The sequence below is a fragment of the Mobula birostris genome, chromosome 31 (assembly GCF_030028105.1).
Source record: "Mobula birostris isolate sMobBir1 chromosome 31, sMobBir1.hap1, whole genome shotgun sequence".
Lineage (NCBI taxonomy): Eukaryota > Metazoa > Chordata > Chondrichthyes > Myliobatiformes > Myliobatidae > Mobula > Mobula birostris.
Window position 1 is genome coordinate 18,810,113 of NC_092400.1, and position 15,623 is coordinate 18,825,735.

General features: G+C 43.3%; 1 long non-coding RNA gene across 1 annotated transcript in view; it reads right to left on the reverse strand.

Annotated features, from left to right (window-relative positions):
* The window catches only part of LOC140190965 (uncharacterized), a 34,531-nt gene that overhangs the window by 1,411 nt on the left and 17,497 nt on the right, over nucleotides 1-15,623 (reverse strand). The window contains exon 2 of the long non-coding RNA XR_011883730.1: nucleotides 6,150-6,334. This is a non-coding gene — a long non-coding RNA (uncharacterized lncRNA). The remainder of the gene's footprint in view (nucleotides 1-6,149; nucleotides 6,335-15,623) is intronic.

A 15,623-nucleotide genomic window follows, 5' to 3' on the forward strand; every position in this document is an offset into this window, starting at 1 on the left:
ATCTGTGTTGCCACTTTCAGAGAACGATAACCTTGGATCTTTAAAATGTTCCCGAGTCTCCTACAGTTTACTGTTAACGTACTACCCCTACATGACTTTCATAAATGAATCACCTCGCATTTGTCAGAAATCCATCTGCCTAACTTTCCGTCTGATGTTCATCCTGTTGTAGCCTTAGACAATTTTTCTTGACACCCACAGAAACAGCAAAGACAAGTCAAATTTATTGTCATCTGCACAACTGCACGTCTGCACAGATGCAACGAGGAACTTACTTGCCGCAGCATCACAGTCATGTCGCATCACTTAAGCAACATTCACCAGGAAAAACACAAATTAAGCACAATTTTTACAAGAAAACAATTACAACAAATTGTCGTGCAAGTTGGTCAAAGTGGCCATAACGTTGCCACACTGAGGTAGTAATTGGGGCCTTGCAAGTTGGCTCAAGATCTGAATGGTTGAAGGGAAATAGTGGTCTTGAACTTGGTGGTGCTTGGGAATTGGGCTGCTGCACCTCCTGCTCTGTATTAGTTGTGAAAATATGGGTGGTGGAAATCTGTGATGATGGATGTTGCCCACTCGAGGCAGGTAGATGGGGATGAGTCCATGGTTAGATGCCATGATCTTATTGAATGGCAGAGCAGGCCCGATGGGCCAGATGGCATCTAAGTACCGGGTCCTGGACAGGTCATCTGATATGTTAACACCCAGGAATTTATTTATTTATCTTTATTTAGAAATACAGCATGGTAACAAGTTTAATTTTTCTACGACTGAGCGAGAGGTTGTTTTTTGAGGAACACCTCAAGCAGATGTCCGACCTAACACCAGCAAGCTGAGTCACCACACCCTGCGATTCCGCCAACCACAATCGTGTCCTCAGCAGGTTAGAAGATGGCGCTGGTGCTGTACTTGGCCGCACAGCCTTGCGTGAAGAGAGACCAGAGCAAGGAGCTCAGCGCGCAGCCTTGAGGTGAACCAGTCCTCGCTGATTGATGTCTGCCGATGAGGAAGTTGCATCTAGTTGCAGAGGGAGGACCAGAGGCCCGGGTCTTAAAGCATGATGCTGTGCTTGGATTGGATGATTGCGTTCATCACCAATGAACGGCAGCCTGACGCTCGAGTTCCTGTCCAAATGGCCCAGATCAGAGAGAAGAGCCAGAGGAGGTGCGTCTGCTGTTGACCTGTTGTGGTGGTAGGCTAAAATAGAATGGGTCCAGATCCTTTCTAAGGCAGACACTGACTCATGTATTCATTTAGGTCCACTGGTGAATCCTTGGATAGGGTCCAATGTAATACTAAATCTGCTCCTCTGCTTTTGCCATCCAGCTGTTTGTAGTCCTCTTCACTGGTGAACACAAAATAATCTGCAGATGCTGGGGTCAAAGCAACACTCACAACACGCTGGAGGAACTCAGCAGGTCGGCCCGAAACGTCGACCGATCTTTTCCATGGATGCTACCCGACCTGCTGAGTTCCTCCAGCGTGTTGTGAGTGCCTCTTCACTGGTGCCAAGTTCTTCAGTCGCTGTATGTATGTAGGCAGATGTCCGGTGGCCGGGTTTACCTAAGTGCGAGTGAGGGATGGAGTGGTAAGCATCCCTGATGGGAGTAGAGCAGTGGTCGGGTGTGTTGGGTGCTCTGGAATTGCAGTTGAGGTTGTAATTAGGCAGGGATTTCTGCAAACTAATCTGATTAAAGTCTCCTGTCACAGTGTGACAGGCATCAGCTAATCCCACCACCTATTGTCATATTTTCTGCTGAGGTACTAACTATATCTTCCACATTCACTTCTAAAGCAAATCTTCTACATACACACCATTTTTCGTTGAATTCGCACAAGTCCATGATGATACCAGCAAAGATTTATTAGACATAAGGGAAACTCTCTAATCCTGAAACAGACAATGGAATAAATTGATCCAGGTGGTTCAAACATTAACTTAATTGGCTGATCTAGTTAAAAGCCGGAAGTCACTGTTGGCCATTATTTGCCAACAATCCGTGCCTCCTGACTAACCCCTTTGCCCCTGCCTATTTAACACCCAGTTCCTCCCCATGCCTCCATGACGGCCTCTCCTGAGCCCTACAGCACCCCAAGAAGAACTTTTTTTTTGTCTCTCTGTTAGAGATGGGCTGCTTCCAAAGCTGAGAATAGCTCACTGGTACTCCTCTAATGAGGCCGATGAACCAAAGTTGCAGCTACACTGGTTCAAATTTTCTGGGGCCAATATATTTTTTTTCTCTTTGAACATTGAAGTACAAGTCATCACAATGACTATGCAAAGAGTGTTGTGCAATGCTAACTGACATAATGTGTTGAATTGCTGATGTGGAATAATATTATTCCACAAATAAAATAACGCAGCTGCTAGGGATCAGAAATAAACACAGCTCGCTGGAAAAAAATGGGCGTGTGATCGTATCGTGCGGGATCAGACCACAAGTTTGTCCCTTTAATCCTCTGCCTCACTCGTCCACGGATCTCGGTGACCAGGGCTTTGAACTGAGCTCAATATCAGCTTGAATTATACCACTGGACAATAAATTTTTTCAAAAGTGTTGCTTCCTCAGAATTTTTTTTTGCTTATGATAGAGTGCTTGGAGATGAACACAAATATAATTTCAGACTACTTGCATCACGTAGGAATTTGGAGAAACAACAAAGTAACTTTTATTGAATATAATGTGTCTAATTGCATAATGGTGCTGATGCTTTGCAATAGTTCAACTAAGTTAAAAATGCAAACATGAGGAAATCTGCAGATGCTGGAAATTCAAGCAACACACACAAAATGCTGGTGGAATGCAGCAGGCCGGACAGCATCCATAGGAAGAAGCACAGTCGACTTTTTGGGCAGAGACCCTTCGTCAGGACTAGCTGATTACTCTTACTATCTCTTCTTTCAGTTCGCCCTGATGAAGGGTCTCGGCCCGAAACGTCAACTGTGCTTCTTCCTATGGATGCTCTCTGGCCTGCAGCGTTCCACCAGCATTTTGTGTGTGTTGCTATGTTAAAAAAATTTTGTTAATGATTTTCATTTGTACTCAGTGTCTGAGGCTTCTCGCTTAAGTGTCCAACAATAATTCGCCAGCGTTGATGGATTCCAGTTGCCCTGTTATCTTTTCTCCATGACAGCGATGTCCTGGTGAAACCTTTCACCATGCTTGTCATTAGCAGCACTAAGATTTGCAGGGAAGAAGTCTAAATGGGAATGCAGAAAATGAATCTTTAGTGACATGTTGCATTTCATGGTTTTATATGCTTGAAGCATGCTTTCAACCAGCTGCATCTAGCTTGGTGCTCTGTAGATGCCGAGAAAAACTTCAACAACTTCCTTGAATGCCTTCCATGTGATTTTCTCCGGTCCTACTAGAAGTTCTTCAAATTGCCTGTCATTGATGACCTGTTTGATTTGTGGACCAACAAAAATGCTTTCCTTAATCTTGGCATCAGTTATTCTGGGAAGCATCTGTCTCAAATATCAAAGTTCTTCATAGAAATTTTTGTGCCTGGTGAAAGCAAATTCCATCCTTACAGTCCTGAACCCAATAATTATTACTAAAACCTGTCCTGCCATGCAGCAGCCGCGCTGCCTAAGCATGCCTGGACAAGATAGGAAACTTTCCAGCTTACATGGTAGGCAACATTTTAATTGACTTGAATTATGAATTGAAATAATAAACATGTTTATTTTAAAAATGGTGCATGATAGGGAAATTTCATGGTGAATTTCATGATCAGTAGCCCAAAATTCATAAGATACACCTGAAGGTATTCAGGAAGCAAAATCTTTGTTGTCTAGTGTTACCAACTCACCTTTCAGCATTCTACTGTCATTTGCCATCCTTCCTTTGGCCTCTACTTCACATTCCTTCCTTTTCCTGTTACCATTTCTTCTTCTTTTCAGACTACCAATCTGGACCCAGACTGCTCCTCTGTTCTTTCCACTCATCCTCACCTACCTCTGTCCTCACTCAAATCTACTAGAACCGCAACATCATCCAGTCCGCTCTAACAACCCTAAACATTATTCCCTTTTCTTTCTGTTGCCCAGGTATTTCCATATTAGTACAAAATTTAATGAAATTAGCCTTTTAAGCCAGACTCGTCTGAAATAAGAGGAGAAATGCTGAAAATATTTCTCCCCTCAGGAGGGGGGAGAAGATGGCGGCACAACGACAGTACGCGCGGCCACTTCGGTGGTGATATCTGTTATCTGTCAAGTAGGGGACCGTGCACAATCCTGATTTGATGGAGACAGACGTGAGAGCACAGCGGAACATCTGGAAAACTTCTGAAATGCCCGCTTCGCTGCCGCTGCTACCGTGTGGTAACCGGAATCTCCGGAGCTGAAGGCCCCGAAATCCTCGGCTTTGTGTGTTTCAGCAGCCGGGGAGAGGTCGAAGGCGCTCGGGAGGCTGTATCGGAGAGGTTGGTCGGAAGCTCGGAGTTTTCGGACGGATGGACTCAGTGTCGGCTGCTTCCAAGGTATCGGCAAGTTGACAGTGCCTGGATGTTTATGGCAGGGAGTTTCTCCCTTTTGCTGCCTGCTATCGGGGACTCGGGAGTTGATTGACTCGGGACTTTGAGACTTTCTTTTACTGTGCCCATGGTCTGTTCTTTATCAAATTATGGTATTGCCTTGCACTGCTGTAACTATATGTTATAATTATGTGGTTCTGTCAGTGTTAGTCTTTGGTTTGTCCTGTTTTCTGTGATATCACTCGGGAGAAACATCTTGTCATTTCTTAATGCACATATGCATTTCTAAATGACAATAAAAGAGGACTGATAATTCTCATAATCTAATCTAATCTAAATACTCAACCCCAGAATGATGTTTGTGGACCATCACCCAAGCTCTGGGATACCCATTCTGGAGGACACTTTTTAATGGATCAGAGAGCAAGAACATCATTGGGAAGTGGTAAGAGGAGGGGAGAAAATGTAAGAGAAAGTCTGAGGTATTGGACTTTGGTTGAAATTCATCATTCAAGTTTAATGATGGCTTCAGGTATTTCTGTGAAAGTTGTTAGATCCCCCGTAGACCCCCTGTCTGTGTAGCCATGTTTCTTTTAATTCTTTGCACTGTTAAGGAACACCAGGCCATCAGTGCCTTTGTGTTATTTGATTTGGGGTGGCACGGTAGAGTAGTAGTTAGCATGACGCTTTACAGTACCAGTGACCTGGGTTCAATTCCCAATACTGTTTGTACGTTCTCCCGGAGATCTCCGGGTGCTCCGGTTTACTTCCGCAGTACAAGTAAGGCTGGCAGGTTAATTGGTCATTGTAAATTGTCCCGTGATTAGGCTAGGATTAAATCGGTGGGTTGCTGGGCAACATGGCTCAAAAGGACAGAAGGGCCTACTCCATGATGTATCAATAAAAAAACAATTTCCTGAAGATCCATATATCACCCACCATTTCTACATTTAATGACTCAATCCTCTGTTTTGTTGCGTCTCTCATGCTTATGATTAGTTTTATTTGTATTTTAGTAAAACAATTCCAAAGGTAATGTTGAGCAGGAGAATGAAATATAGATGAAAATCCCAAGGTTTCGTTTATAACTCTTGGGGATAAAATCACCAACAACTCACACATTCCCGTTGGAATAGAAGCAGAAAATGCTAGAAATATGCGACACCCGTGAGCAACAGAATTAACATTTCTGGGATTCAACTTGAAGAAATTATGAACAAGAAGGGGGAACCGTTGTTAGAAAATTTTCCACTGAGATTTAGTTGACTTCAAGTTAACTTCTCAAACGCTTAGTCGTTACCTCCTTGTCAATTTATCTGAGTGAAATCTAACTTGGTCTTTAAGTAGACAAAAGGCATTAATTCCCTTACCCAGCTGCCAGTAGCACACGGGAAATCATTCAGGAATAAAGTCTTCATCTGTTGTTGAAAAGCTACAAACACAGACACACCAGCCATCTCAGTCTCAGAGCTTTCAAGAAGTATATCAGGACATGCAGTTTGATTTCCCCAAACGCCGATGTCATGCCATGTTCAAGTGATATCAAGTGCTCTCCCCAGCATAGTCAGTTCAGAGATGTTTGAAAGATAATCCTAATTTAAGGTCTCATTTTTCAGTTTCAAGAAAGACACGCTGTTTACAAACAAAGTACATTGGTATACCTGGTACAGCAGTTGCTAGGAGGCGTAATTTCCAGTTGCCGAGCAACGACAAAACCTTCAGTTCTATGATAGAAGCATTCGGATGACATTTAAAGGGACAGTGTTGTCTTTTCTCCGTCTCAACGCTGTAATTGTGTGCTTGGTGGTTCGTTCATTCACAAGATGAGTTTTATCTACAGAGCCTCCTATAAAAATGAGACAATTTTTTAGAGCTCAAACTGAGCCCACTTGTGAAAAACTATAATATTTACGTTATTTTCTGACTGGGAATGTTATTTATGCAAAATTGTTAGCTACTAATTGATTGCTACAAATTATACGTAATCAGGAATTATATCATCTAAAGCAGGGGTCCCCAACCTTTTTCGCACTACGGACTGGTTTCATATTGACAATATTCTTGCCGACCGGCCGACCGGCCGACCGGGGGGGCGGGGGTGTGGGTGGTAGGGTTGCCAACGGACAAGAGTAGGTAGCGGTCAAATCCGCCGGGTTTACCCCTAGAAAGACTACAATGACCATGAAGCCTTGCGCGGGCACCAGTGCGCATGCGTGTACGATTTTTTTCTACAAATCGTTTTTGGCGAATCTCATCGGGGGAGGGATGTTAAATCACGTCCGGAATATAGGTGATAAGTGGCTAATACACTCAATTTCCTTTCTAAAAGGGTTTATCTAACGAATTTAATATTAAACACACAACACATATTTTCCTCGCATGAATATAGTGTTAAGTCAATTATCAGGGGAGGACAGGGGAGCTTGAAGTAAGTATTGAACGAACATCCAGTAGAAGTGGTAGAGGCAGGTTCGATATTATCATTTAAAGATAAAATTGGATAGGTATATGGACAGGAAAGGAATGGAGGGTTATGGGCTGAGTGCAGGTCGGTGGGACTAGGTGAGAGTAGCGTACGGCACGGACTAGAAGGGCAGAGATGGCCTGTTTCCGTGCTGTAATTGTGATATGGTTATATAAGTCAATAGCATCATAACATTTTATGTAACATTTGGATATTAAACACGCAGCACATATTTTCCCCGTATGAACATATAAAATCATTGCAACACACCAATATCGCTGAATCAGTGGGAGCCCTGGGCTTGTTTCCCTGCAACAACACGGTCCTATTGAAGGGTGACCGGAGACAGCGATAGTCGAAGGGGGTTCCTTGTGTCCAGTCTATTCTGCAATTTAATTTTTGTTGCATTCATTGCAGAGATATGTTGGAAATGGAAGCAACATTTTCGGTGCTTTCCTGACTAGCTCAGGATTTTTAGCCATGACTTTGATCCGGAATGCCGGCAGAGATATTATGTCAAACATACTTTCCAGCCGGCCGTCATTTGCAAGCTCGAGGAGTTGATCTCCTTCCCACGCTGACATGGATGACGCGCGGGTAATGACCTCGCATGCATAATGGCTCAACAGTGGGCGTGACAGGGAACAAGGAAAGGTGCAGCTGACTCATATCGCCAAATCATATTGTTTCCTCGCGGCCCGGTAGCGCATGCTTTGCGGCCCGGTGGTTGAGGACCACTGATCTAAAGATAGCCATAAGAAGATGCCCAGTTGTCAGATTTGGGCCTGGACGAAAGGAGCAAAAAACAAGCAGCTCGTAGGATGGGGGAAGAGGCAGAGCGAGCTTCTTGTTGGATTTGGAGTAGGCAAGAGGAGGGGAGCTGGAAGCCAGGAGCAGACAGGCAGTGATTTGACCACCACTGCTGGCCCACCAACTGGAGAGTGTCGCGGTTAAGAGTCGAAACATTCGGTGAAGGTTAGGAACCACCTGATGACATCTGCTCCTGGCTGAAGGCTATGATTACCTTATAAAGTAACTGGAGAATGCACCCGGACAGGTGTATGTAACAAGACATCATTTTCTGAGCACAGATTGTGGCATCACTTGGAGTCATATCTTTTCCATCTATAGCCCAGGAGATTTTCGCAACGCAAACGACTCATCAAGTCGATGAATCAGAATCAGGTTTATTATCACTGTCTTATATGATGTGAAGAGCAGATCGTGTCTAACAAGCCTGATAGAGTTCTTTGAGGAGGTGACCAGGCATATAGATGAGGGTAGTGCAGTGGATGTGATCTATATGGATCTTAGTAAGGCATTTGATAAGGTTCCACACAGTAGACTTATTCAAAAAGTTAGAAGGCATGGGATCCAGGGAAGTTTGGCCAGGTGGATTCAGAATTGGCTTGCCTGCAGAAGGCAGAGGGTGGTGGTGGAGGGAGTACATTCAGATTGGAGGATTGTGACTAGTGGTGTCCCACAAGGATCTGTTCTGGGACCTCTACTTTTCATGATTTTTATTAACGACCTGGATGTGGGGGTAGAAGGGTGGGTTGGCAAGTTTGCAGACAACACAAAGGTTAGTAGTGTTGTAGATAGTGGAGAGGATTGTCAAAGATTGCAGAGAGACATTGATAGGATGCAGAAGTGGGCTGAGAAGTGGCAGATGGAGTTCAACCCGGAGAAGTGTGAGGTGGTACACTTTGGAAGGACAAACTCCAAGGCAGAGTACAAAGTAAATGGCAGGATACTTGGTAGTGTGGAGGACCAGAGGGATCTGGGGGTACATGTCCACAGATCCTTGAAAGTTGACTCACAGGTGGATAGGGTAGTTAAGAAAGCTTATGGGGTGTTAGCTTTCATAAGTCAAGGGATAGAGTTTAAGAGTCGCGATGTAATGATGCAGCTCTATAAAACTCTGGTTAGGCCACACTTGGAGTACTGTGTCCAGTTCTGGTCACCTCACTATAGGAAGGATGTAGAAGCATTGGAAAAGGTACAGAGGAGATTTACCAGGATGCTGCCTGGTTTAGAGAGTATGCATTATGATCAGAGATTAAGGGAGCTAGGGCTTTACTCTTTGAAGAGAAGGAGGATGAGAGGAGACATGATAGAGGTGTACAAGGTAATAAGAGGAATAGATAGAGTGGATAGCCAGCGCCTCTTCCCCGGGGCACCACTGCTCAATACATGAGGACATGGCTTTAAGGTAAGGGGTGGGAAGTTCAAGGGGGATATTAGAGGAAGGTTTTTTACTCAGAGAGTGGTTGGTGCGTGGAATGCACTGCCTGGTCAGTGGTGGAGGCAGATACACTAGTGAAGTTTAAGAGACTACTAGACAGGTATATAGAGGAATTTAAGGTGGGGGCTTATATGGGAGGCAGGGTTTGATGGTTGGCACAACATTGTGGGCCGAAGAGCCTGTACTGTGCTGTGCTATTCTATGTTCTATGTTCTATGTTAAATTTGTTACTTGTGGCAGCAAAGACATAAAGTTACTTTCAGTAGCATTGGCAGTTAACGTGTTGCTTTCCAGCGCCAGCAACCTATGATCAGGCTTCAATTCCTAGTGCAGCCCGTGAGGAGTTTGAACGTTTGCCCAGTGGCCACATGGGTTTTCCCCAGGTGCTCCAGTTTCCTCCCACAGTCCGAAGATGCACGAGTCAGGGTTAGTGAGTTGAGGGCACTTGCCCAGTATTACCCTCACCGATTTGAGCTGACGCAGAACGGCGCAATTCGCTGTACGTTTTGATGTTTCGGTAGACATGTGACAGATAAAGCTAATCCAAACTCAATTTCAAAGTAAGTATATAGTGCCAAAAAAAAAAGAATAATGAGGTAGTGTTCATGAGTTCATGGACCATTGAGAGATCTGTTGACATAGGAGAAGTGTCCGTTCCTGTTTCACTGAGTGCATGCCAGCTCACCAGGACAGCAACTACCATTAATCCTGATGACTACTGTTCCTTTGGTCCTTTCACTTACAGTGAGAAAACAAGTCATTCTAACAAAGCAAATATGCTCCAACTGACCCTGATTCAGTCTTTCTTTAGTGAATTCTGTCGCCACTGCGATCTATTTATTCTCACCTGTTAGCCTGTTTTATAAGCTAAGCAAACACTGGGTTAAGCCAAATCTTTCAAAACCCCAAATTTTTTCCCATTGATTGTCATATTAGTGGCCTCTGTTTCTCCCCTTTCCCCCGCCCCCAGCCTTGAAACTGAGCACCATAAGACCATGGAACTTATTAATAGTGTAATAAGTTCTGACCTCATTCCAATTACTTCCAAAAGTTGCAACTCTTTAATTTTAATATAATTCACACTGTATAACAAACTAACTTGCATGGATGAAGATGCGGGAAGTATGAAGAGTAGACAGGAGGTGACCGCATTCCTCGTGCAATGCTGTTTCAATACCACCATTGAGAAATTATTTATTTCTTCTAACATATTGTGTAGAAAATATTTTTACACTCATCACAGGAATTCCATTCCCATATCTCCTTCACTTAATTCTTCAGGCTGATTCATTTTGTGGTAGCCATATTCACTTAAGATTATTAATGGTTCAGTGGTTTCATCTAATTTCAGAGAATGTATACAGTATACAACCTGAAGTTCTTAAACTTTGCAAACATCCTCGAAACAAGAAACCCCCAAAAAATAAATGACAGAAAAACGTTAGAGCCCCAAAGCTCCCGTCCATTCCCTCCCATGCACAAGCAGCAGCAAAGCATCAACCCTCCCCTTCCCCTTCCCCCTTCTCCCTCCCTTTCCCCCTCCCCTTCCCCCTCCCTCCTTCCCCCTCCCCTTCCCCCTCCCCCTTCCCCCCTCCCCCTTCCCCCCTCCCCCTTCCCCCATTTGTTCCAGCAGGAAGCATCAGCGCTCAGCACCCACCAAGCATGCAATAGCAAAGCTTCCAAGGAGACCATGAAGCAGGCCCATCAGAAACTAGTCTACAACCCAGCACTTTGACATGCCACAGACTCTGTCTCTCTCTCTAACAAGGGACAGAGAAGTGTCACCCCTTCAACAGCAAGAAGGCGAGGTGATCAAGTCGCTGTTTCGACGTTACAGTCTGAAGCTACATTTATTGGAGCTCACCCGACTTGAGAACCAGCAGACTCTTCCCCCCCCACCACCATGTTAATCTATGTTATTACTGATTTCCCTAATTTGTGCATTTCTGCTCCAAAGCCGCGATTAACCCTTACTGTCTTTTACTGCCCACAGGAATGATTTTTTTCCCTGTTCTTTCTTTCTTTTTCCAATATTTTTATTAAATTTCATATACACAAATACAGAATTCATAAGGATACTTATTATAAATCAAAATAAGATAGCACAAAATGCACTATATATAAATCACACTGATACAATCACAGTATCCCATATTCATGATCAATCAAATAAAATTAATTCAATTATGAAATACAATAATATGGTTTATTATAAAAAATCTACTCCCACGACCAAGACAAAGCTGGTTGGTAAAAAGAAAACAAGAGAAAAAAAAGAGTACTTTACCATATAGTGTTTTATAATAATGGCCCAGATCTATATTTTAATAACAATAACAATTCAAAGATTTTTAAAATAGTTCAGAAACGGTCCCCATAGCATTTGAAAATCTTGGTTAGAATCAGAAATCGAACAACGAATCTTTTCTAAATTTAAACATGACATAGCATCGCATAACCATTGAGCATGTGTGTGTGGGGGGGGGCAACCTCCTTCCACTTAAGCAAGATCGCCGTCCCAGCCATAACAGAAATAAAAGCCAGTACCCGCAATTGAGAAGGCTCCAAAATGATAGCTCTTTCCTCAACAATACCAAATAAGGCAGTCAAAGGATTGGGCTTAAAATTAACTTTAAAAAGTACAGAAGAAGTTTGGAATACATTTTCCCAATATTTTTTCAAGGCTCAAACATGACCAAAACATATGAATTAATGAAGCCTCTCCATTATTACATCTGTCACAGTAAGAAGATATATCTGCAAAAAAAATGAGAGAGCTTGTCTTGAGACTTTTCCTGTTAACATATTTCCCACAACCATTCAGGTTCCGTTTTTCCCTTTCTTCCATTTCTGAATACTGTGGCCAGTATTCTTTAAGTCCCAGCTCTGATTTACCTAGAGCCACCTTTTAGTCCTTCTGATTATAAATGGTTTGTTACAATCTCTTATTGCATTTAATTTCTCTTTTCCGTTAGAAATACTGATACAGTGATGAATAATTCATCTCATTCTTCAAAAGCAGTTGCTCTTACTTCATTCTTGACCGTCTTTTTTCTCGTCCTGTTTTATAATCTGTCCCCTGCTCTATGCCTATTGAGTCTGCTGTGCTCTCCTTGCCTATTTTCAAACAGACTTCATTTCTGTGCATTCTCTCTCTTTCCTCGCACAGCCAGAGAGGAAACAATCTGGCCTCAGCCCTAAGGAAATGCCAAGAAAGAGGAAGAAGGCATCTTTAAGGTTCTGCATTTTAAATTTAGCTCCATTTCTTTGAATCTCCATCAACTGGACCTCATTTCCTCTGTCACAAACGAGAGACAATCTGCAGACGCTGGAAATCCAAGCAAGGTGCACAAAACGCTGGAGGAACCCAGCAGGCCAGGCAGCATCTATGGAAAAGAGTTCAGTTGACGTATCATACTGAGACTCTTTGGCAGTACTGGAGAAGGGTCTTGGCCTGAAACGTTGGCTGTACCCTTTTACATAGATGCTGCCTGGCCTGCTGAGTTCTTCCAGCATTTTCGGTGTGTTGCTCATTGACTCAGTACTTGGTATTTCCTTTTCCCCATCCTTCACAACTCCATAGTGGAAATTACCTGCCCTCAGCGTTAAGGAAGAGGAAGAAGGCATCCTTAAGGTTCTTAAACACAAGGAAATCTGCAGATGCTGGACATCCAAAGCGACACACACAAAACCTGGAGGAACTCAGCAGGCCAGGCAGCATCGGCAGGAAAGAGTGAACAGTCAACGTTCTGAGTCGAGACCCTTCATCAGGACTGGGGGCTTTGGGGCCCCTTATCTAAGAAAGGATGTGCTGACATTGGACAGGGTTGATGAAAATTATTCTGGAAATGAAAGGCTTATTATAAGAGGAGTGTTTGATGACTCTGGGCCAGTACTTGCTGGAGTTTAGAAGAATTGGGGGGGATCTCATTGAAATCTATCAAATATTGTAAGGCCCAGATATGTGGAGCGAATGTTTCCTATAGCGGGTGAGCCTCAGACTAGGGGACACAGCCTCAGAGTAGAGGGACATCCACTTAGGACAGAGATGAGGAAGAATTTCTATAGCCAGAGGGTGGTTAATCTGTTGAATTCATTGCTGCAGACAGCTGTGGAGGCCGAGTCATTGAGTATATTTAAAGCAGAGGTTGATAGGTTCTTGATTACTAAGGGTGTCAAAGGTTATGGGGAAAAAGGCAGGAGAATGGGGTTGAGAGTGATAATAAATCAGCCATGATGGAATGACGCAGCAGACTCGATGGGCCAAATGGCCTATTTCTGCTCCTATGTCTTATGGTCTTAGGGTCATATAATGTTAAATAACTCAATGAAATCTCCTCCACCTTTTAGAATGTTTTAGAATATGCCTTTTTCAATTATTTTGCTCATTCAGAACATTAATTACATATTGGCTATTTAGGGTCTATTAATTCTAAACTAAAGAAATGTTTGATCATTATCTGTGGAGACAGCATAGCAAGATGATTGATCAATAGCGATTTTTGCACAGGACACGGTGTGGAAAAGCATGACATCAATGTGTAGCAATATGAAATTGGGCCACAAACTGTGGTAGACAGAACTGATAAGTATAAACTGATTATTTCATTTTAAAGTATAGATGCATAAAGCTTTAGAGTTTCAAGCTACTTAAAAGATAAGAGATCTTTAGATTGACATTCTAACCCAGAATATATGCCGATAACAAGATTATTGATTCCTTATCCTCCACAAGATACGTAGCGCAAAGCGTGACAGAAAGGGGAAAAAAGTAATATGCTCATGGGAAACCAAATGAAACAGAGTGATAAGAAACAGGAATATCTCACCTAGACGGGCCAGTTAAGTTTTGCAAACTGGGTGGGGAGAGGCATCAGAAGGGTTGAGGCATTCTCAAGGAATTGTTTTCACAATATAAAAGGCTTTGTCGGAGAATTGGGATATAGTTATCAAAATTACAGCTGTTAAGAACAGCTGGTTTGTTTGTTTGTTTATTTATTTACTGGGATAAAGCGCCAGAATAGGCCCTGCCGGCCCTTCAAACCACACTGCCCAACGATTCCCCAATTTAATCCTAGCCTAGTCACAGGACAGTTTACAATGACCAATTAACCTCCCAACCGGTATGTCTTTGGACCGTGGGAGGAAACCCGAGCACCCGGAGGAAACCCACATGGTCACGGGGAGAACGTACAAACTCCTTGCATACGGCAGTGGGAATTGAATTCGGGTCCCCTGTACTGTAGAGCGTTGTGCACTGCCATGCCGCCCCATAAGACCGTGAGACAGGATCACGCTTGGGCCCATCGAGTCCTGTCCGCCATCCCATCATGGCTGATTTATTATTACTCTCAACTCCATTGCCTTGTCTTCTCCCCGATACATCCAGGATACATGTGATTATGGTGTCTGTCAAAGATAAAACACGAAGATCCTACTTTTGCTCTAACAATATAAAATGACAGGTATAAGATAAGGGACACTGTATATCGTCATGGAAGAATTGACAAAGCACAAATAGAAATAGAAAAAGTGTTAGCTTTACCTTGACATTCAGGGTAGGCCTAAGAAAAAGCAGGGGTTAGAGAGATACTGAATTGTTTTAATGTAGAACGAGTTTTGATTTGGGGGGCTGAACTGTGTCATTCCCTGTTATAACCATGCTGTGATTCTGTGGAAGGTTAAGAAACTAAAGATCCCTCGATCAACTTCTCAGGAGTTACTCTCCAACAGCATCTCCAAAGCTCTAAATTCTGCTCCCAAGACGTTGAAGGCCATCAGACACATGGAAACACTGCCACCTGCAGGTTGCTCTGCAAGTTGCAACCATCCGAACCTGGCATCTTCCCCCCCTTCCTTTCCAGTCCTGAAGGTCTCTGCCCAAAACACTGACTGTTTATTCATTTCCATAGGTGCAGCCTGACCTGCTGAGTTCCTCCAGCATTTTGTATGTCTAGCCTGGAATTCCTGTACAGGCAGTCCCGGGGTTACGAATGAGATTCGTTTCTAAGTCTTTCTTTAAGTCAAATTTGTAGGTAAGTCAGAACAGGTACATACAGTTCTTATTTAGCATCAGTTAGTCCAATGTTTGTCTTAGTACGTAGTATATATATTTCACCTTTCTATGCAGAGATTTTCTTTTTCTCCTCATAAATGGCCTTGTAGCAGCTGAGGCCCGCAATAACTGTACGGTAAACTTTGGTGAACCTCTCTCTATTAGGATCTTGCTCCTCTAACTTTGCCACCCCTGCTTCAATGAGACGAAAGGCTTCAGCTAACTCTTTCATCAAAAACTTCTCCGGTTCTGGAATTCTTAGGTCCCAGTCTTCTTCCTCAAATGCTATCATCACTTCATCCTTTAAAATTGTTCCGATCGTTGACCAACTGTAGCCTAACGCTTTTCCATTGACTGATGGCGTTTCACCT